We start from the raw sequence: 17,007 nt of genomic DNA on the forward strand, positions 1-17,007 counted from the left end.
CAATCGTCTCGAGATGCAGCTGCGAGATGCTCAGGATTAACATTGCACTCCACGAAGGTGGAGACATTCGAATCCACTGCCTAGCTACGCGCCCGCAACTAACAAAATGCCGACCCTGCCAGGATTCGAACCTGGAATCTTCTGATCCGTAGTCAGACGCGTTATCCGTTGCGCTACAGGGCCACTGTTTGCGTTTTCTACCACGAGGCGGGTGCACATCGCAAAGCAACGTGTTCTCCGTGGCTCGGCAACTGCATGTCGTCCACTGACAACGGCGGCGCGGCCACTCTGGTCTTGCGCACTCTGCAGGGAGCTGCCAAGGAAGGCACCTCTCCTCCAGCTGCTCGGCCACGGTGCGCCTGCACGGCTTAGAGCTTGCCACACATCTGCCCTCGCTGTTGGACAGGTAGCAGAAGGCAAGGCGCGCGTTTTTCTGCATTTTTTTCGGCGAGGACAAGCGGTTGATATGCTTGTAAGTGTAGCATATGAAGCAAGAATCGAATGAGGCATTCGTAGACAGGTGCTAAATTCGCAGTATGGCCGCAGGTGACGATCTTATGACGGGTGTGCAGCCACAACAGGTTGGCAGCAAAGTGAGTATCGCTAACTGAAAGCTCTCTGCTGTAGCCCCAGTGGCGCAATTGGTTAGCGCACGGTAGTTATAAGGCAGTAGCCGTGAGCAATGCCGGGGATGTGAGTTCGAGCCTCACCTGGGGCATACTTTTATTTCGTAGCAGCTGACTCTGAAAGCATCGGGACGCGAGAGTTGAGATGTATCACCTGCTTGAGAAACATAAGTGTGCGTGCATTATAGTCACCGATCGCGTGTTCCTCGGTAGTATAGTGGTTAGTATCCCCGCCTGTCACGCGGGAGACCGGGGTTCGATTCCCCGCCGGGGAGGTGCGATTTTTATATCGCGAAAGTTGCACGCGTGGCCCGAAAGGACATTAACGTTGCGATCAAGGAATGTAGTTACTGCAAAATCGTAAGAAAGTCTGCGTCTTAGGAAGTGTTTCTCGCATTCTTCACACGACGTCGTCGTTTCACGACTTACAGGGGTTGCTGTTGACGCTGAACCAGCTCACCCCAGGCTTAATGATCGAGCTCGAGGCACCCAAGAAAAAGAATAATTTTAGCAGAGCGTGGTTTCGATCCACGGACCTCTGGGTTATGGGCCCAGCACGCTTCCACTGCGCCACTCTGCTGCGTGGAGCCGTCCGCGCTCTTCGGTGCGTGACATGGGACACTTGGAAAGCGTTGTCTGCGTCGGTTTCCCGCGCCTACCGTTTAACTAAGTGCGTAACATCTCTCAGCTTGACTTGTCTCGACTTTGCTCGACTGACGCTACGCTGACGCTTGCACGAAGCGATATTTACCGCAATCGTCTCGAGATGCAGCTGCGAGATGCTCAGGATTAACATTGCACTCCACGAAGGTGGAGACATTCGAATCCACTGCCTAGCTACGCGCCCGCAACTAACAAAATGCCGACCCTGCCAGGATTCGAACCTGGAATCTTCTGATCCGTAGTCACACGCGTTATCCGTTGCGCTACAGGGCCACTGTTTGCGTTTTCTACCACGAGGCGGGTGCACATCGCAAAGCAACGTGTTCTCCGTGGCTCGGCAACTGCATGTCGTCCACTGACAACGGCGGCGCGGCCACTCTGGTCTTGCGCACTCTGCAGGGAGCTGCCAAGGAAGGCACCTCTCCTCCAGCTGCTCGGCCACGGTGCGCCTGCACGGCTTAGAGCTTGCCACACATCTGCCCTCGCTGTTGGACAGGTAGCAGAAGGCAAGGCGCGCGTTTTTCTGCATTTTTTTCGGCGAGGACAAGCGGTTGATATGCTTGTAAGTGTAGCATATGAAGCAAGAATCGAATGAGGCATTCGTAGACAGGTGCTAAATTCGCAGTATGGCCGCAGGTGACGATCTTATGACGGGTGTGCAGCCACAACAGGTTGGCAGCAAAGTGAGTATCGCTAACTGAAAGCTCTCTGCTGTAGCCCCAGTGGCGCAATTGGTTAGCGCACGGTAGTTATAAGGCAGTAGCCGTGAGCAATGCCGGGGATGTGAGTTCGAGCCTCACCTGGGGCATACTTTTATTTCGTAGCAGCTGACTCTGAAAGCATCGGGACGCGAGAGTTGAGATGTATCACCTGCTTGAGAAACATAAGTGTGCGTGCATTATAGTCACCGATCGCGTGTTCCTCGGTAGTATAGTGGTTAGTATCCCCGCCTGTCACGCGGGAGACCGGGGTTCGATTCCCCGCCGGGGAGGTGCGATTTTTATATCGCGAAAGTTGCACGCGTGGCCCGAAAGGACATTAACGTTGCGATCAAGGAATGTAGTTACTGCAAAATCGTAAGAAAGTCTGCGTCTTAGGAAGTGTTTCTCGCATTCTTCACACGACGTCGTCGTTTCACGACTTACAGGGGTTGCTGTTGACGCTGAACCAGCTCACCCCAGGCTTAATGATCGAGCTCGAGGCACCCAAGAAAAAGAATAATTTTAGCAGAGCGTGGTTTCGATCCACGGACCTCTGGGTTATGGGCCCAGCACGCTTCCACTGCGCCACTCTGCTGCGTGGAGCCGTCCGCGCTCTTCGGTGCGTGACATGGGACACTTGGAAAGCGTTGTCTGCGTCGGTTTCCCGCGCCTACCGTTTAACTAAGTGCGTAACATCTCTCAGCTTGACTTGTCTCGACTTTGCTCGACTGACGCTACGCTGACGCTTGCACGAAGCGATATTTACCGCAATCGTCTCGAGATGCAGCTGCGAGATGCTCAGGATTAACATTGCACTCCACGAAGGTGGAGACATTCGAATCCACTGCCTAGCTACGCGCCCGCAACTAACAAAATGCCGACCCTGCCAGGATTCGAACCTGGAATCTTCTGATCCGTAGTCACACGCGTTATCCGTTGCGCTACAGGGCCACTGTTTGCGTTTTCTACCACGAGGCGGGTGCACATCGCAAAGCAACGTGTTCTCCGTGGCTCGGCAACTGCATGTCGTCCACTGACAACGGCGGCGCGGCCACTCTGGTCTTGCGCACTCTGCAGGGAGCTGCCAAGGAAGGCACCTCTCCTCCAGCTGCTCGGCCACGGTGCGCCTGCACGGCTTAGAGCTTGCCACACATCTGCCCTCGCTGTTGGACAGGTAGCAGAAGGCAAGGCGCGCGTTTTTCTGCATTTTTTTCGGCGAGGACAAGCGGTTGATATGCTTGTAAGTGTAGCATATGAAGCAAGAATCGAATGAGGCATTCGTAGACAGGTGCTAAATTCGCAGTATGGCCGCAGGTGACGATCTTATGACGGGTGTGCAGCCACAACAGGTTGGCAGCAAAGTGAGTATCGCTAACTGAAAGCTCTCTGCTGTAGCCCCAGTGGCGCAATTGGTTAGCGCACGGTAGTTATAAGGCAGTAGCCGTGAGCAATGCCGGGGATGTGAGTTCGAGCCTCACCTGGGGCATACTTTTATTTCGTAGCAGCTGACTCTGAAAGCATCGGGACGCGAGAGTTGAGATGTATCACCTGCTTGAGAAACATAAGTGTGCGTGCATTATAGTCACCGATCGCGTGTTCCTCGGTAGTATAGTGGTTAGTATCCCCGACTGTCACGCGGGAGACCGGGGTTCGATTCCCCGCCGGGGAGGTGCGATTTTTATATCGCGAAAGTTGCACGCGTGGCCCGAAAGGACATTAACGTTGCGATCAAGGAATGTAGTTACTGCAAAATCGTAAGAAAGTCTGCGTCTTAGGAAGTGTTTCTCGCATTCTTCACACGACGTCGTCGTTTCACGACTTACAGGGGTTGCTGTTGACGCTGAACCAGCTCACCCCAGGCTTAATGATCGAGCTCGAGGCACCCAAGAAAAAGAATAATTTTAGCAGAGCGTGGTTTCGATCCACGGACCTCTGGGTTATGGGCCCAGCACGCTTCCACTGCGCCACTCTGCTGCGTGGAGCCGTCCGCGCTCTTCGGTGCGTGACATGGGACACTTGGAAAGCGTTGTCTGCGTCGGTTTCCCGCGCCTACCGTTTAATTAAGTGCGTAACATCTCTCAGCTTGACTTGTCTCGACTTTGCTCGACTGACGCTACGCTGACGCTTGCACGAAGCGATATTTACCGCAATCGTCTCGAGATGCAGCTGCGAGATGCTCAGGATTAACATTGCACTCCACGAAGGTGGAGACATTCGAATCCACTGCCTAGCTACGCGCCCGCAACTAACAAAATGCCGACCCTGCCAGGATTCGAACCTGGAATCTTCTGATCCGTAGTCAGACGCGTTATCCGTTGCGCTACAGGGCCACTGTTTGCGTTTTCTACCACGAGGCGGGTGCACATCGCAAAGCAACGTGTTCTCCGTGGCTCGGCAACTGCATGTCGTCCACTGACAACGGCGGCGCGGCCACTCTGGTCTTGCGCACTCTGCAGGGAGCTGCCAAGGAAGGCACCTCTCCTCCAGCTGCTCGGCCACGGTGCGCCTGCACGGCTTAGAGCTTGCCACACATCTGCCCTCGCTGTTGGACAGGTAGCAGAAGGCAAGGCGCGCGTTTTTCTGCATTTTTTTCGGCGAGGACAAGCGGTTGATATGCTTGTAAGTGTAGCATATGAAGCAAGAATCGAATGAGGCATTCGTAGACAGGTGCTAAATTCGCAGTATGGCCGCAGGTGACGATCTTATGACGGGTGTGCAGCCACAACAGGTTGGCAGCAAAGTGAGTATCGCTAACTGAAAGCTCTCTGCTGTAGCCCCAGTGGCGCAATTGGTTAGCGCACGGTAGTTATAAGGCAGTAGCCGTGAGCAATGCCGGGGATGTGAGTTCGAGCCTCACCTGGGGCATACTTTTATTTCGTAGCAGCTGACTCTGAAAGCATCGGGACGCGAGAGTTGAGATGTATCACCTGCTTGAGAAACATAAGTGTGCGTGCATTATAGTCACCGATCGCGTGTTCCTCGGTAGTATAGTGGTTAGTATCCCCGCCTGTCACGCGGGAGACCGGGGTTCGATTCCCCGCCGGGGAGGTGCGATTTTTATATCGCGAAAGTTGCACGCGTGGCCCGAAAGGACATTAACGTTGCGATCAAGGAATGTAGTTACTGCAAAATCGTAAGAAAGTCTGCGTCTTAGGAAGTGTTTCTCGCATTCTTCACACGACGTCGTCGTTTCACGACTTACAGGGGTTGCTGTTGACGCTGAACCAGCTCACCCCAGGCTTAATGATCGAGCTCGAGGCACCCAAGAAAAAGAATAATTTTAGCAGAGCGTGGTTTCGATCCACGGACCTCTGGGTTATGGGCCCAGCACGCTTCCACTGCGCCACTCTGCTGCGTGGAGCCGTCCGCGCTCTTCGGTGCGTGACATGGGACACTTGGAAAGCGTTGTCTGCGTCGGTTTCCCGCGCCTACCGTTTAATTAAGTGCGTAACATCTCTCAGCTTGACTTGTCTCGACTTTGCTCGACTGACGCTACGCTGACGCTTGCACGAAGCGATATTTACCGCAATCGTCTCGAGATGCAGCTGCGAGATGCTCAGGATTAACATTGCACTCCACGAAGGTGGAGACATTCGAATCCACTGCCTAGCTACGCGCCCGCAACTAACAAAATGCCGACCCTGCCAGGATTCGAACCTGGAATCTTCTGATCCGTAGTCACACGCGTTATCCGTTGCGCTACAGGGCCACTGTTTGCGTTTTCTACCACGAGGCGGGTGCACATCGCAAAGCAACGTGTTCTCCGTGGCTCGGCAACTGCATGTCGTCCACTGACAACGGCGGCGCGGCCACTCTGGTCTTGCGCACTCTGCAGGGAGCTGCCAAGGAAGGCACCTCTCCTCCAGCTGCTCGGCCACGGTGCGCCTGCACGGCTTAGAGCTTGCCACACATCTGCCCTCGCTGTTGGACAGGTAGCAGAAGGCAAGGCGCGCGTTTTTCTGCATTTTTTTCGGCGAGGACAAGCGGTTGATATGCTTGTAAGTGTAGCATATGAAGCAAGAATCGAATGAGGCATTCGTAGACAGGTGCTAAATTCGCAGTATGGCCGCAGGTGACGATCTTATGACGGGTGTGCAGCCACAACAGGTTGGCAGCAAAGTGAGTATCGCTAACTGAAAGCTCTCTGCTGTAGCCCCAGTGGCGCAATTGGTTAGCGCACGGTAGTTATAAGGCAGTAGCCGTGAGCAATGCCGGGGATGTGAGTTCGAGCCTCACCTGGGGCATACTTTTATTTCGTAGCAGCTGACTCTGAAAGCATCGGGACGCGAGAGTTGAGATGTATCACCTGCTTGAGAAACATAAGTGTGCGTGCATTATAGTCACCGATCGCGTGTTCCTCGGTAGTATAGTGGTTAGTATCCCCGCCTGTCACGCGGGAGACCGGGGTTCGATTCCCCGCCGGGGAGGTGCGATTTTTATATCGCGAAAGTTGCACGCGTGGCCCGAAAGGACATTAACGTTGCGATCAAGGAATGTAGTTACTGCAAAATCGTAAGAAAGTCTGCGTCTTAGGAAGTGTTTCTCGCATTCTTCACACGACGTCGTCGTTTCACGACTTACAGGGGTTGCTGTTGACGCTGAACCAGCTCACCCCAGGCTTAATGATCGAGCTCGAGGCACCCAAGAAAAAGAATAATTTTAGCAGAGCGTGGTTTCGATCCACGGACCTCTGGGTTATGGGCCCAGCACGCTTCCACTGCGCCACTCTGCTGCGTGGAGCCGTCCGCGCTCTTCGGTGCGTGACATGGGACACTTGGAAAGCGTTGTCTGCGTCGGTTTCCCGCGCCTACCGTTTAATTAAGTGCGTAACATCTCTCAGCTTGACTTGTCTCGACTTTGCTCGACTGACGCTACGCTGACGCTTGCACGAAGCGATATTTACCGCAATCGTCTCGAGATGCAGCTGCGAGATGCTCAGGATTAACATTGCACTCCACGAAGGTGGAGACATTCGAATCCACTGCCTAGCTACGCGCCCGCAACTAACAAAATGCCGACCCTGCCAGGATTCGAACCTGGAATCTTCTGATCCGTAGTCAGACGCGTTATCCGTTGCGCTACAGGGCCACTGTTTGCGTTTTCTACCACGAGGCGGGTGCACATCGCAAAGCAACGTGTTCTCCGTGGCTCGGCAACTGCATGTCGTCCACTGACAACGGCGGCGCGGCCACTCTGGTCTTGCGCACTCTGCAGGGAGCTGCCAAGGAAGGCACCTCTCCTCCAGCTGCTCGGCCACGGTGCGCCTGCACGGCTTAGAGCTTGCCACACATCTGCCCTCGCTGTTGGACAGGTAGCAGAAGGCAAGGCGCGCGTTTTTCTGCATTTTTTTCGGCGAGGACAAGCGGTTGATATGCTTGTAAGTGTAGCATATGAAGCAAGAATCGAATGAGGCATTCGTAGACAGGTGCTAAATTCGCAGTATGGCCGCAGGTGACGATCTTATGACGGGTGTGCAGCCACAACAGGTTGGCAGCAAAGTGAGTATCGCTAACTGAAAGCTCTCTGCTGTAGCCCCAGTGGCGCAATTGGTTAGCGCACGGTAGTTATAAGGCAGTAGCCGTGAGCAATGCCGGGGATGTGAGTTCGAGCCTCACCTGGGGCATACTTTTATTTCGTAGCAGCTGACTCTGAAAGCATCGGGACGCGAGAGTTGAGATGTATCACCTGCTTGAGAAACATAAGTGTGCGTGCATTATAGTCACCGATCGCGTGTTCCTCGGTAGTATAGTGGTTAGTATCCCCGCCTGTCACGCGGGAGACCGGGGTTCGATTCCCCGCCGGGGAGGTGCGATTTTTATATCGCGAAAGTTGCACGCGTGGCCCGAAAGGACATTAACGTTGCGATCAAGGAATGTAGTTACTGCAAAATCGTAAGAAAGTCTGCGTCTTAGGAAGTGTTTCTCGCATTCTTCACACGACGTCGTCGTTTCACGACTTACAGGGGTTGCTGTTGACGCTGAACCAGCTCACCCCAGGCTTAATGATCGAGCTCGAGGCACCCAAGAAAAAGAATAATTTTAGCAGAGCGTGGTTTCGATCCACGGACCTCTGGGTTATGGGCCCAGCACGCTTCCACTGCGCCACTCTGCTGCGTGGAGCCGTCCGCGCTCTTCGGTGCGTGACATGGGACACTTGGAAAGCGTTGTCTGCGTCGGTTTCCCGCGCCTACCGTTTAATTAAGTGCGTAACATCTCTCAGCTTGACTTGTCTCGACTTTGCTCGACTGACGCTACGCTGACGCTTGCACGAAGCGATATTTACCGCAATCGTCTCGAGATGCAGCTGCGAGATGCTCAGGATTAACATTGCACTCCACGAAGGTGGAGACATTCGAATCCACTGCCTAGCTACGCGCCCGCAACTAACAAAATGCCGACCCTGCCAGGATTCGAACCTGGAATCTTCTGATCCGTAGTCAGACGCGTTATCCGTTGCGCTACAGGGCCACTGTTTGCGTTTTCTACCACGAGGCGGGTGCACATCGCAAAGCAACGTGTTCTCCGTGGCTCGGCAACTGCATGTCGTCCACTGACAACGGCGGCGCGGCCACTCTGGTCTTGCGCACTCTGCAGGGAGCTGCCAAGGAAGGCACCTCTCCTCCAGCTGCTCGGCCACGGTGCGCCTGCACGGCTTAGAGCTTGCCACACATCTGCCCTCGCTGTTGGACAGGTAGCAGAAGGCAAGGCGCGCGTTTTTCTGCATTTTTTTCGGCGAGGACAAGCGGTTGATATGCTTGTAAGTGTAGCATATGAAGCAAGAATCGAATGAGGCATTCGTAGACAGGTGCTAAATTCGCAGTATGGCCGCAGGTGACGATCTTATGACGGGTGTGCAGCCACAACAGGTTGGCAGCAAAGTGAGTATCGCTAACTGAAAGCTCTCTGCTGTAGCCCCAGTGGCGCAATTGGTTAGCGCACGGTAGTTATAAGGCAGTAGCCGTGAGCAATGCCGGGGATGTGAGTTCGAGCCTCACCTGGGGCATACTTTTATTTCGTAGCAGCTGACTCTGAAAGCATCGGGACGCGAGAGTTGAGATGTATCACCTGCTTGAGAAACATAAGTGTGCGTGCATTATAGTCACCGATCGCGTGTTCCTCGGTAGTATAGTGGTTAGTATCCCCGCCTGTCACGCGGGAGACCGGGGTTCGATTCCCCGCCGGGGAGGTGCGATTTTTATATCGCGAAAGTTGCACGCGTGGCCCGAAAGGACATTAACGTTGCGATCAAGGAATGTAGTTACTGCAAAATCGTAAGAAAGTCTGCGTCTTAGGAAGTGTTTCTCGCATTCTTCACACGACGTCGTCGTTTCACGACTTACAGGGGTTGCTGTTGACGCTGAACCAGCTCACCCCAGGCTTAATGATCGAGCTCGAGGCACCCAAGAAAAAGAATAATTTTAGCAGAGCGTGGTTTCGATCCACGGACCTCTGGGTTATGGGCCCAGCACGCTTCCACTGCGCCACTCTGCTGCGTGGAGCCGTCCGCGCTCTTCGGTGCGTGACATGGGACACTTGGAAAGCGTTGTCTGCGTCGGTTTCCCGCGCCTACCGTTTAATTAAGTGCGTAACATCTCTCAGCTTGACTTGTCTCGACTTTGCTCGACTGACGCTACGCTGACGCTTGCACGAAGCGATATTTACCGCAATCGTCTCGAGATGCAGCTGCGAGATGCTCAGGATTAACATTGCACTCCACGAAGGTGGAGACATTCGAATCCACTGCCTAGCTACGCGCCCGCAACTAACAAAATGCCGACCCTGCCAGGATTCGAACCTGGAATCTTCTGATCCGTAGTCACACGCGTTATCCGTTGCGCCACAGGGCCACTGTTTGCGTTTTCTACCACGAGGCGGGTGCACATCGCAAAGCAACGTGTTCTCCGTGGCTCGGCAACTGCATGTCGTCCACTGACAACGGCGGCGCGGCCACTCTGGTCTTGCGCACTCTGCAGGGAGCTGCCAAGGAAGGCACCTCTCCTCCAGCTGCTCGGCCACGGTGCGCCTGCACGGCTTAGAGCTTGCCACACATCTGCCCTCGCTGTTGGACAGGTAGCAGAAGGCAAGGCGCGCGTTTTTCTGCATTTTTTTCGGCGAGGACAAGCGGTTGATATGCTTGTAAGTGTAGCATATGAAGCAAGAATCGAATGAGGCATTCGTAGACAGGTGCTAAATTCGCAGTATGGCCGCAGGTGACGATCTTATGACGGGTGTGCAGCCACAACAGGTTGGCAGCAAAGTGAGTATCGCTAACTGAAAGCTCTCTGCTGTAGCCCCAGTGGCGCAATTGGTTAGCGCACGGTAGTTATAAGGCAGTAGCCGTGAGCAATGCCGGGGATGTGAGTTCGAGCCTCACCTGGGGCATACTTTTATTTCGTAGCAGCTGACTCTGAAAGCATCGGGACGCGAGAGTTGAGATGTATCACCTGCTTGAGAAACATAAGTGTGCGTGCATTATAGTCACCGATCGCGTGTTCCTCGGTAGTATAGTGGTTAGTATCCCCGCCTGTCACGCGGGAGACCGGGGTTCGATTCCCCGCCGGGGAGGTGCGATTTTTATATCGCGAAAGTTGCACGCGTGGCCCGAAAGGACATTAACGTTGCGATCAAGGAATGTAGTTACTGCAAAATCGTAAGAAAGTCTGCGTCTTAGGAAGTGTTTCTCGCATTCTTCACACGACGTCGTCGTTTCACGACTTACAGGGGTTGCTGTTGACGCTGAACCAGCTCACCCCAGGCTTAATGATCGAGCTCGAGGCACCCAAGAAAAAGAATAATTTTAGCAGAGCGTGGTTTCGATCCACGGACCTCTGGGTTATGGGCCCAGCACGCTTCCACTGCGCCACTCTGCTGCGTGGAGCCGTCCGCGCTCTTCGGTGCGTGACATGGGACACTTGGAAAGCGTTGTCTGCGTCGGTTTCCCGCGCCTACCGTTTAATTAAGTGCGTAACATCTCTCAGCTTGACTTGTCTCGACTTTGCTCGACTGACGCTACGCTGACGCTTGCACGAAGCGATATTTACCGCAATCGTCTCGAGATGCAGCTGCGAGATGCTCAGGATTAACATTGCACTCCACGAAGGTGGAGACATTCGAATCCACTGCCTAGCTACGCGCCCGCAACTAACAAAATGCCGACCCTGCCAGGATTCGAACCTGGAATCTTCTGATCCGTAGTCAGACGCGTTATCCGTTGCGCTACAGGGCCACTGTTTGCGTTTTCTACCACGAGGCGGGTGCACATCGCAAAGCAACGTGTTCTCCGTGGCTCGGCAACTGCATGTCGTCCACTGACAACGGCGGCGCGGCCACTCTGGTCTTGCGCACTCTGCAGGGAGCTGCCAAGGAAGGCACCTCTCCTCCAGCTGCTCGGCCACGGTGCGCCTGCACGGCTTAGAGCTTGCCACACATCTGCCCTCGCTGTTGGACAGGTAGCAGAAGGCAAGGCGCGCGTTTTTCTGCATTTTTTTCGGCGAGGACAAGCGGTTGATATGCTTGTAAGTGTAGCATATGAAGCAAGAATCGAATGAGGCATTCGTAGACAGGTGCTAAATTCGCAGTATGGCCGCAGGTGACGATCTTATGACGGGTGTGCAGCCACAACAGGTTGGCAGCAAAGTGAGTATCGCTAACTGAAAGCTCTCTGCTGTAGCCCCAGTGGCGCAATTGGTTAGCGCACGGTAGTTATAAGGCAGTAGCCGTGAGCAATGCCGGGGATGTGAGTTCGAGCCTCACCTGGGGCATACTTTTATTTCGTAGCAGCTGACTCTGAAAGCATCGGGACGCGAGAGTTGAGATGTATCACCTGCTTGAGAAACATAAGTGTGCGTGCATTATAGTCACCGATCGCGTGTTCCTCGGTAGTATAGTGGTTAGTATCCCCGCCTGTCACGCGGGAGACCGGGGTTCGATTCCCCGCCGGGGAGGTGCGATTTTTATATCGCGAAAGTTGCACGCGTGGCCCGAAAGGACATTAACGTTGCGATCAAGGAATGTAGTTACTGCAAAATCGTAAGAAAGTCTGCGTCTTAGGAAGTGTTTCTCGCATTCTTCACACGACGTCGTCGTTTCACGACTTACAGGGGTTGCTGTTGACGCTGAACCAGCTCACCCCAGGCTTAATGATCGAGCTCGAGGCACCCAAGAAAAAGAATAATTTTAGCAGAGCGTGGTTTCGATCCACGGACCTCTGGGTTATGGGCCCAGCACGCTTCCACTGCGCCACTCTGCTGCGTGGAGCCGTCCGCGCTCTTCGGTGCGTGACATGGGACACTTGGAAAGCGTTGTCTGCGTCGGTTTCCCGCGCCTACCGTTTAATTAAGTGCGTAACATCTCTCAGCTTGACTTGTCTCGACTTTGCTCGACTGACGCTACGCTGACGCTTGCACGAAGCGATATTTACCGCAATCGTCTCGAGATGCAGCTGCGAGATGCTCAGGATTAACATTGCACTCCACGAAGGTGGAGACATTCGAATCCACTGCCTAGCTACGCGCCCGCAACTAACAAAATGCCGACCCTGCCAGGATTCGAACCTGGAATCTTCTGATCCGTAGTCAGACGCGTTATCCGTTGCGCTACAGGGCCACTGTTTGCGTTTTCTACCACGAGGCGGGTGCACATCGCAAAGCAACGTGTTCTCCGTGGCTCGGCAACTGCATGTCGTCCACTGACAACGGCGGCGCGGCCACTCTGGTCTTGCGCACTCTGCAGGGAGCTGCCAAGGAAGGCACCTCTCCTCCAGCTGCTCGGCCACGGTGCGCCTGCACGGCTTAGAGCTTGCCACACATCTGCCCTCGCTGTTGGACAGGTAGCAGAAGGCAAGGCGCGCGTTTTTCTGCATTTTTTTCGGCGAGGACAAGCGGTTGATATGCTTGTAAGTGTAGCATATGAAGCAAGAATCGAATGAGGCATTCGTAGACAGGTGCTAAATTCGCAGTATGGCCGCAGGTGACGATCTTATGACGGGTGTGCAGCCACAACAGGTTGGCAGCAAAGTGAGTATCGCTAACTGAAAGCTCTCTGCTGTAGCCCCAGTGGCGCAATTGGTTAGCGCACGGTAGTTATAAGGCAGTAGCCGTGAGCAATGCCGGGGATGTGAGTTCGAGCCTCACCTGGGGCATACTTTTATTTCGTAGCAGCTGACTCTGAAAGCATCGGGACGCGAGAGTTGAGATGTATCACCTGCTTGAGAAACATAAGTGTGCGTGCATTATAGTCACCGATCGCGTGTTCCTCGGTAGTATAGTGGTTAGTATCCCCGCCTGTCACGCGGGAGACCGGGGTTCGATTCCCCGCCGGGGAGGTGCGATTTTTATATCGCGAAAGTTGCACGCGTGGCCCGAAAGGACATTAACGTTGCGATCAAGGAATGTAGTTACTGCAAAATCGTAAGAAAGTCTGCGTCTTAGGAAGTGTTTCTCGCATTCTTCACACGACGTCGTCGTTTCACGACTTACAGGGGTTGCTGTTGACGCTGAACCAGCTCACCCCAGGCTTAATGATCGAGCTCGAGGCACCCAAGAAAAAGAATAATTTTAGCAGAGCGTGGTTTCGATCCACGGACCTCTGGGTTATGGGCCCAGCACGCTTCCACTGCGCCACTCTGCTGCGTGGAGCCGTCCGCGCTCTTCGGTGCGTGACATGGGACACTTGGAAAGCGTTGTCTGCGTCGGTTTCCCGCGCCTACCGTTTAATTAAGTGCGTAACATCTCTCAGCTTGACTTGTCTCGACTTTGCTCGACTGACGCTACGCTGACGCTTGCACGAAGCGATATTTACCGCAATCGTCTCGAGATGCAGCTGCGAGATGCTCAGGATTAACATTGCACTCCACGAAGGTGGAGACATTCGAATCCACTGCCTAGCTACGCGCCCGCAACTAACAAAATGCCGACCCTGCCAGGATTCGAACCTGGAATCTTCTGATCCGTAGTCAGACGCGTTATCCGTTGCGCCACAGGGCCACTGTTTGCGTTTTCTACCACGAGGCGGGTGCACATCGCAAAGCAACGTGTTCTCCGTGGCTCGGCAACTGCATGTCGTCCACTGACAACGGCGGCGCGGCCACTCTGGTCTTGCGCACTCTGCAGGGAGCTGCCAAGGAAGGCACCTCTCCTCCAGCTGCTCGGCCACGGTGCGCCTGCACGGCTTAGAGCTTGCCACACATCTGCCCTCGCTGTTGGACAGGTAGCAGAAGGCAAGGCGCGCGTTTTTCTGCATTTTTTTCGGCGAGGACAAGCGGTTGATATGCTTGTAAGTGTAGCATATGAAGCAAGAATCGAATGAGGCATTCGTAGACAGGTGCTAAATTCGCAGTATGGCCGCAGGTGACGATCTTATGACGGGTGTGCAGCCACAACAGGTTGGCAGCAAAGTGAGTATCGCTAACTGAAAGCTCTCTGCTGTAGCCCCAGTGGCGCAATTGGTTAGCGCACGGTAGTTATAAGGCAGTAGCCGTGAGCAATGCCGGGGATGTGAGTTCGAGCCTCACCTGGGGCATACTTTTATTTCGTAGCAGCTGACTCTGAAAGCATCGGGACGCGAGAGTTGAGATGTATCACCTGCTTGAGAAACATAAGTGTGCGTGCATTATAGTCACCGATCGCGTGTTCCTCGGTAGTATAGTGGTTAGTATCCCCGCCTGTCACGCGGGAGACCGGGGTTCGATTCCCCGCCGGGGAGGTGCGATTTTTATATCGCGAAAGTTGCACGCGTGGCCCGAAAGGACATTAACGTTGCGATCAAGGAATGTAGTTACTGCAAAATCGTAAGAAAGTCTGCGTCTTAGGAAGTGTTTCTCGCATTCTTCACACGACGTCGTCGTTTCACGACTTACAGGGGTTGCTGTTGACGCTGAACCAGCTCACCCCAGGCTTAATGATCGAGCTCGAGGCACCCAAGAAAAAGAATAATTTTAGCAGAGCGTGGTTTCGATCCACGGACCTCTGGGTTATGGGCCCAGCACGCTTCCACTGCGCCACTCTGCTGCGTGGAGCCGTCCGCGCTCTTCGGTGCGTGACATGGGACACTTGGAAAGCGTTGTCTGCGTCGGTTTCCCGCGCCTACCGTTTAATTAAGTGCGTAACATCTCTCAGCTTGACTTGTCTCGACTTTGCTCGACTGACGCTACGCTGACGCTTGCACGAAGCGATATTTACCGCAATCGTCTCGAGATGCAGCTGCGAGATGCTCAGGATTAACATTGCACTCCACGAAGGTGGAGACATTCGAATCCACTGCCTAGCTACGCGCCCGCAACTAACAAAATGCCGACCCTGCCAGGATTCGAACCTGGAATCTTCTGATCCGTAGTCAGACGCGTTATCCGTTGCGCTACAGGGCCACTGTTTGCGTTTTCTACCACGAGGCGGGTGCACATCGCAAAGCAACGTGTTCTCCGTGGCTCGGCAACTGCATGTCGTCCACTGACAACGGCGGCGCGGCCACTCTGGTCTTGCGCACTCTGCAGGGAGCTGCCAAGGAAGGCACCTCTCCTCCAGCTGCTCGGCCACGGTGCGCCTGCACGGCTTAGAGCTTGCCACACATCTGCCCTCGCTGTTGGACAGGTAGCAGAAGGCAAGGCGCGCGTTTTTCTGCATTTTTTTCGGCGAGGACAAGCGGTTGATATGCTTGTAAGTGTAGCATATGAAGCAAGAATCGAATGAGGCATTCGTAGACAGGTGCTAAATTCGCAGTATGGCCGCAGGTGACGATCTTATGACGGGTGTGCAGCCACAACAGGTTGGCAGCAAAGTGAGTATCGCTAACTGAAAGCTCTCTGCTGTAGCCCCAGTGGCGCAATTGGTTAGCGCACGGTAGTTATAAGGCAGTAGCCGTGAGCAATGCCGGGGATGTGAGTTCGAGCCTCACCTGGGGCATACTTTTATTTCGTAGCAGCTGACTCTGAAAGCATCGGGACGCGAGAGTTGAGATGTATCACCTGCTTGAGAAACATAAGTGTGCGTGCATTATAGTCACCGATCGCGTGTTCCTCGGTAGTATAGTGGTTAGTATCCCCGCCTGTCACGCGGGAGACCGGGGTTCGATTCCCCGCCGGGGAGGTGCGATTTTTATATCGCGAAAGTTGCACGCGTGGCCCGAAAGGACATTAACGTTGCGATCAAGGAATGTAGTTACTGCAAAATCGTAAGAAAGTCTGCGTCTTAGGAAGTGTTTCTCGCATTCTTCACACGACGTCGTCGTTTCACGACTTACAGGGGTTGCTGTTGACGCTGAACCAGCTCACCCCAGGCTTAATGATCGAGCTCGAGGCACCCAAGAAAAAGAATAATTTTAGCAGAGCGTGGTTTCGATCCACGGACCTCTGGGTTATGGGCCCAGCACGCTTCCACTGCGCCACTCTGCTGCGTGGAGCCGTCCGCGCTCTTCGGTGCGTGACATGGGACACTTGGAAAGCGTTGTCTGCGTCGGTTTCCCGCGCCTACCGTTTAATTAAGTGCGTAACATCTCTCAGCTTGACTTGTCTCGACTTTGCTCGACTGACGCTACGCTGACGCTTGCACGAAGCGATATTTACCGCAATCGTCTCGAGATGCAGCTGCGAGATGCTCAGGATTAACATTGCACTCCACGAAGGTGGAGACATTCGAATCCACTGCCTAGCTACGCGCCCGCAACTAACAAAATGCCGACCCTGCCAGGATTCGAACCTGGAATCTTCTGATCCGTAGTCAGACGCGTTATCCGTTGCGCTACAGGGCCACTGTTTGCGTTTTCTACCACGAGGCGGGTGCACATCGCAAAGCAACGTGTTCTCCGTGGCTCGGCAACTGCATGTCGTCCACTGACAACGGCGGCGCGGCCACTCTGGTCTTGCGCACTCTGCAGGGAGCTGCCAAGGAAGGCACCTCTCCTCCAGCTGCTCGGCCACGGTGCGCCTGCACGGCTTAGAGCTTGCCACACATCTGCCCTCGCTGTTGGACAGGTAGCAGAAGGCAAGGCGCGCGTTTTTCTGCATTTTTTTCGGCGAGGACAAGC

General features: G+C 54.2%; 49 non-coding genes across 49 annotated transcripts; 24 read left to right on the plus strand and 25 right to left on the minus strand.

Moving 5' to 3' along the window:
• Window positions 1-110: 110 nt before the first annotated feature.
• On the minus strand, window positions 111-183 carry Trnar-acg (transfer RNA arginine (anticodon ACG)). The gene has a single exon. It is a non-coding gene; the product is annotated as a tRNA-Arg (tRNA).
• Window positions 184-626: 443 nt separating this feature from the next.
• Window positions 627-718, plus strand: Trnai-uau (transfer RNA isoleucine (anticodon UAU)). The gene is given in 2 exon segments: window positions 627-664; window positions 683-718. It is a non-coding gene; the product is annotated as a tRNA-Ile (tRNA).
• Window positions 719-829: 111 nt separating this feature from the next.
• Trnad-guc (transfer RNA aspartic acid (anticodon GUC)) lies at window positions 830-901 on the plus strand. Its single transcript has one exon. It is a non-coding gene; the product is annotated as a tRNA-Asp (tRNA).
• A 233-nt stretch (window positions 902-1,134) lies between these two features.
• On the minus strand, window positions 1,135-1,206 carry Trnam-cau (transfer RNA methionine (anticodon CAU)). The gene has a single exon. It is a non-coding gene; the product is annotated as a tRNA-Met (tRNA).
• A 283-nt stretch (window positions 1,207-1,489) lies between these two features.
• Trnar-acg (transfer RNA arginine (anticodon ACG)) lies at window positions 1,490-1,562 on the minus strand. Its single transcript has one exon. It is a non-coding gene; the product is annotated as a tRNA-Arg (tRNA).
• Window positions 1,563-2,005: 443 nt separating this feature from the next.
• Window positions 2,006-2,097, plus strand: Trnai-uau (transfer RNA isoleucine (anticodon UAU)). The gene is given in 2 exon segments: window positions 2,006-2,043; window positions 2,062-2,097. It is a non-coding gene; the product is annotated as a tRNA-Ile (tRNA).
• Window positions 2,098-2,208: 111 nt separating this feature from the next.
• On the plus strand, window positions 2,209-2,280 carry Trnad-guc (transfer RNA aspartic acid (anticodon GUC)). Its single transcript has one exon. It is a non-coding gene; the product is annotated as a tRNA-Asp (tRNA).
• A 233-nt stretch (window positions 2,281-2,513) lies between these two features.
• Window positions 2,514-2,585, minus strand: Trnam-cau (transfer RNA methionine (anticodon CAU)). Its single transcript has one exon. It is a non-coding gene; the product is annotated as a tRNA-Met (tRNA).
• A 283-nt stretch (window positions 2,586-2,868) lies between these two features.
• On the minus strand, window positions 2,869-2,941 carry Trnar-acg (transfer RNA arginine (anticodon ACG)). Its single transcript has one exon. It is a non-coding gene; the product is annotated as a tRNA-Arg (tRNA).
• A 443-nt stretch (window positions 2,942-3,384) lies between these two features.
• On the plus strand, window positions 3,385-3,476 carry Trnai-uau (transfer RNA isoleucine (anticodon UAU)). The gene is given in 2 exon segments: window positions 3,385-3,422; window positions 3,441-3,476. It is a non-coding gene; the product is annotated as a tRNA-Ile (tRNA).
• Window positions 3,477-3,587: 111 nt separating this feature from the next.
• On the plus strand, window positions 3,588-3,659 carry Trnad-guc (transfer RNA aspartic acid (anticodon GUC)). The gene has a single exon. It is a non-coding gene; the product is annotated as a tRNA-Asp (tRNA).
• Window positions 3,660-3,892: 233 nt separating this feature from the next.
• On the minus strand, window positions 3,893-3,964 carry Trnam-cau (transfer RNA methionine (anticodon CAU)). Its single transcript has one exon. It is a non-coding gene; the product is annotated as a tRNA-Met (tRNA).
• A 283-nt stretch (window positions 3,965-4,247) lies between these two features.
• Trnar-acg (transfer RNA arginine (anticodon ACG)) lies at window positions 4,248-4,320 on the minus strand. The gene has a single exon. It is a non-coding gene; the product is annotated as a tRNA-Arg (tRNA).
• Window positions 4,321-4,763: 443 nt separating this feature from the next.
• Trnai-uau (transfer RNA isoleucine (anticodon UAU)) lies at window positions 4,764-4,855 on the plus strand. Its single transcript is given in 2 exon segments — window positions 4,764-4,801; window positions 4,820-4,855. It is a non-coding gene; the product is annotated as a tRNA-Ile (tRNA).
• A 111-nt stretch (window positions 4,856-4,966) lies between these two features.
• On the plus strand, window positions 4,967-5,038 carry Trnad-guc (transfer RNA aspartic acid (anticodon GUC)). Its single transcript has one exon. It is a non-coding gene; the product is annotated as a tRNA-Asp (tRNA).
• A 233-nt stretch (window positions 5,039-5,271) lies between these two features.
• Window positions 5,272-5,343, minus strand: Trnam-cau (transfer RNA methionine (anticodon CAU)). Its single transcript has one exon. It is a non-coding gene; the product is annotated as a tRNA-Met (tRNA).
• Window positions 5,344-5,626: 283 nt separating this feature from the next.
• On the minus strand, window positions 5,627-5,699 carry Trnar-acg (transfer RNA arginine (anticodon ACG)). Its single transcript has one exon. It is a non-coding gene; the product is annotated as a tRNA-Arg (tRNA).
• Window positions 5,700-6,142: 443 nt separating this feature from the next.
• Trnai-uau (transfer RNA isoleucine (anticodon UAU)) lies at window positions 6,143-6,234 on the plus strand. The gene is given in 2 exon segments: window positions 6,143-6,180; window positions 6,199-6,234. It is a non-coding gene; the product is annotated as a tRNA-Ile (tRNA).
• A 111-nt stretch (window positions 6,235-6,345) lies between these two features.
• On the plus strand, window positions 6,346-6,417 carry Trnad-guc (transfer RNA aspartic acid (anticodon GUC)). The gene has a single exon. It is a non-coding gene; the product is annotated as a tRNA-Asp (tRNA).
• A 233-nt stretch (window positions 6,418-6,650) lies between these two features.
• Trnam-cau (transfer RNA methionine (anticodon CAU)) lies at window positions 6,651-6,722 on the minus strand. Its single transcript has one exon. It is a non-coding gene; the product is annotated as a tRNA-Met (tRNA).
• A 283-nt stretch (window positions 6,723-7,005) lies between these two features.
• Window positions 7,006-7,078, minus strand: Trnar-acg (transfer RNA arginine (anticodon ACG)). The gene has a single exon. It is a non-coding gene; the product is annotated as a tRNA-Arg (tRNA).
• A 443-nt stretch (window positions 7,079-7,521) lies between these two features.
• On the plus strand, window positions 7,522-7,613 carry Trnai-uau (transfer RNA isoleucine (anticodon UAU)). Its single transcript is given in 2 exon segments — window positions 7,522-7,559; window positions 7,578-7,613. It is a non-coding gene; the product is annotated as a tRNA-Ile (tRNA).
• A 111-nt stretch (window positions 7,614-7,724) lies between these two features.
• On the plus strand, window positions 7,725-7,796 carry Trnad-guc (transfer RNA aspartic acid (anticodon GUC)). The gene has a single exon. It is a non-coding gene; the product is annotated as a tRNA-Asp (tRNA).
• A 233-nt stretch (window positions 7,797-8,029) lies between these two features.
• Trnam-cau (transfer RNA methionine (anticodon CAU)) lies at window positions 8,030-8,101 on the minus strand. Its single transcript has one exon. It is a non-coding gene; the product is annotated as a tRNA-Met (tRNA).
• Window positions 8,102-8,384: 283 nt separating this feature from the next.
• On the minus strand, window positions 8,385-8,457 carry Trnar-acg (transfer RNA arginine (anticodon ACG)). Its single transcript has one exon. It is a non-coding gene; the product is annotated as a tRNA-Arg (tRNA).
• A 443-nt stretch (window positions 8,458-8,900) lies between these two features.
• Window positions 8,901-8,992, plus strand: Trnai-uau (transfer RNA isoleucine (anticodon UAU)). The gene is given in 2 exon segments: window positions 8,901-8,938; window positions 8,957-8,992. It is a non-coding gene; the product is annotated as a tRNA-Ile (tRNA).
• A 111-nt stretch (window positions 8,993-9,103) lies between these two features.
• On the plus strand, window positions 9,104-9,175 carry Trnad-guc (transfer RNA aspartic acid (anticodon GUC)). The gene has a single exon. It is a non-coding gene; the product is annotated as a tRNA-Asp (tRNA).
• Window positions 9,176-9,408: 233 nt separating this feature from the next.
• On the minus strand, window positions 9,409-9,480 carry Trnam-cau (transfer RNA methionine (anticodon CAU)). Its single transcript has one exon. It is a non-coding gene; the product is annotated as a tRNA-Met (tRNA).
• Window positions 9,481-9,763: 283 nt separating this feature from the next.
• Trnar-acg (transfer RNA arginine (anticodon ACG)) lies at window positions 9,764-9,836 on the minus strand. The gene has a single exon. It is a non-coding gene; the product is annotated as a tRNA-Arg (tRNA).
• Window positions 9,837-10,279: 443 nt separating this feature from the next.
• Trnai-uau (transfer RNA isoleucine (anticodon UAU)) lies at window positions 10,280-10,371 on the plus strand. Its single transcript is given in 2 exon segments — window positions 10,280-10,317; window positions 10,336-10,371. It is a non-coding gene; the product is annotated as a tRNA-Ile (tRNA).
• A 111-nt stretch (window positions 10,372-10,482) lies between these two features.
• Trnad-guc (transfer RNA aspartic acid (anticodon GUC)) lies at window positions 10,483-10,554 on the plus strand. Its single transcript has one exon. It is a non-coding gene; the product is annotated as a tRNA-Asp (tRNA).
• Window positions 10,555-10,787: 233 nt separating this feature from the next.
• On the minus strand, window positions 10,788-10,859 carry Trnam-cau (transfer RNA methionine (anticodon CAU)). The gene has a single exon. It is a non-coding gene; the product is annotated as a tRNA-Met (tRNA).
• Window positions 10,860-11,142: 283 nt separating this feature from the next.
• Window positions 11,143-11,215, minus strand: Trnar-acg (transfer RNA arginine (anticodon ACG)). Its single transcript has one exon. It is a non-coding gene; the product is annotated as a tRNA-Arg (tRNA).
• A 443-nt stretch (window positions 11,216-11,658) lies between these two features.
• On the plus strand, window positions 11,659-11,750 carry Trnai-uau (transfer RNA isoleucine (anticodon UAU)). The gene is given in 2 exon segments: window positions 11,659-11,696; window positions 11,715-11,750. It is a non-coding gene; the product is annotated as a tRNA-Ile (tRNA).
• Window positions 11,751-11,861: 111 nt separating this feature from the next.
• Window positions 11,862-11,933, plus strand: Trnad-guc (transfer RNA aspartic acid (anticodon GUC)). The gene has a single exon. It is a non-coding gene; the product is annotated as a tRNA-Asp (tRNA).
• Window positions 11,934-12,166: 233 nt separating this feature from the next.
• Trnam-cau (transfer RNA methionine (anticodon CAU)) lies at window positions 12,167-12,238 on the minus strand. The gene has a single exon. It is a non-coding gene; the product is annotated as a tRNA-Met (tRNA).
• A 283-nt stretch (window positions 12,239-12,521) lies between these two features.
• Window positions 12,522-12,594, minus strand: Trnar-acg (transfer RNA arginine (anticodon ACG)). The gene has a single exon. It is a non-coding gene; the product is annotated as a tRNA-Arg (tRNA).
• A 443-nt stretch (window positions 12,595-13,037) lies between these two features.
• Window positions 13,038-13,129, plus strand: Trnai-uau (transfer RNA isoleucine (anticodon UAU)). Its single transcript is given in 2 exon segments — window positions 13,038-13,075; window positions 13,094-13,129. It is a non-coding gene; the product is annotated as a tRNA-Ile (tRNA).
• A 111-nt stretch (window positions 13,130-13,240) lies between these two features.
• On the plus strand, window positions 13,241-13,312 carry Trnad-guc (transfer RNA aspartic acid (anticodon GUC)). Its single transcript has one exon. It is a non-coding gene; the product is annotated as a tRNA-Asp (tRNA).
• A 233-nt stretch (window positions 13,313-13,545) lies between these two features.
• Window positions 13,546-13,617, minus strand: Trnam-cau (transfer RNA methionine (anticodon CAU)). The gene has a single exon. It is a non-coding gene; the product is annotated as a tRNA-Met (tRNA).
• A 283-nt stretch (window positions 13,618-13,900) lies between these two features.
• Trnar-acg (transfer RNA arginine (anticodon ACG)) lies at window positions 13,901-13,973 on the minus strand. Its single transcript has one exon. It is a non-coding gene; the product is annotated as a tRNA-Arg (tRNA).
• A 443-nt stretch (window positions 13,974-14,416) lies between these two features.
• Trnai-uau (transfer RNA isoleucine (anticodon UAU)) lies at window positions 14,417-14,508 on the plus strand. Its single transcript is given in 2 exon segments — window positions 14,417-14,454; window positions 14,473-14,508. It is a non-coding gene; the product is annotated as a tRNA-Ile (tRNA).
• Window positions 14,509-14,619: 111 nt separating this feature from the next.
• Window positions 14,620-14,691, plus strand: Trnad-guc (transfer RNA aspartic acid (anticodon GUC)). Its single transcript has one exon. It is a non-coding gene; the product is annotated as a tRNA-Asp (tRNA).
• Window positions 14,692-14,924: 233 nt separating this feature from the next.
• Trnam-cau (transfer RNA methionine (anticodon CAU)) lies at window positions 14,925-14,996 on the minus strand. The gene has a single exon. It is a non-coding gene; the product is annotated as a tRNA-Met (tRNA).
• A 283-nt stretch (window positions 14,997-15,279) lies between these two features.
• Window positions 15,280-15,352, minus strand: Trnar-acg (transfer RNA arginine (anticodon ACG)). The gene has a single exon. It is a non-coding gene; the product is annotated as a tRNA-Arg (tRNA).
• A 443-nt stretch (window positions 15,353-15,795) lies between these two features.
• Window positions 15,796-15,887, plus strand: Trnai-uau (transfer RNA isoleucine (anticodon UAU)). The gene is given in 2 exon segments: window positions 15,796-15,833; window positions 15,852-15,887. It is a non-coding gene; the product is annotated as a tRNA-Ile (tRNA).
• A 111-nt stretch (window positions 15,888-15,998) lies between these two features.
• On the plus strand, window positions 15,999-16,070 carry Trnad-guc (transfer RNA aspartic acid (anticodon GUC)). The gene has a single exon. It is a non-coding gene; the product is annotated as a tRNA-Asp (tRNA).
• A 233-nt stretch (window positions 16,071-16,303) lies between these two features.
• On the minus strand, window positions 16,304-16,375 carry Trnam-cau (transfer RNA methionine (anticodon CAU)). Its single transcript has one exon. It is a non-coding gene; the product is annotated as a tRNA-Met (tRNA).
• Window positions 16,376-16,658: 283 nt separating this feature from the next.
• Window positions 16,659-16,731, minus strand: Trnar-acg (transfer RNA arginine (anticodon ACG)). Its single transcript has one exon. It is a non-coding gene; the product is annotated as a tRNA-Arg (tRNA).
• Window positions 16,732-17,007: the final 276 nt, after the last annotated feature.

This window comes from Schistocerca nitens, chromosome 9 (assembly GCF_023898315.1).
Source record: "Schistocerca nitens isolate TAMUIC-IGC-003100 chromosome 9, iqSchNite1.1, whole genome shotgun sequence".
Taxonomy (NCBI): Eukaryota; Metazoa; Arthropoda; class Insecta; order Orthoptera; family Acrididae; genus Schistocerca; species Schistocerca nitens.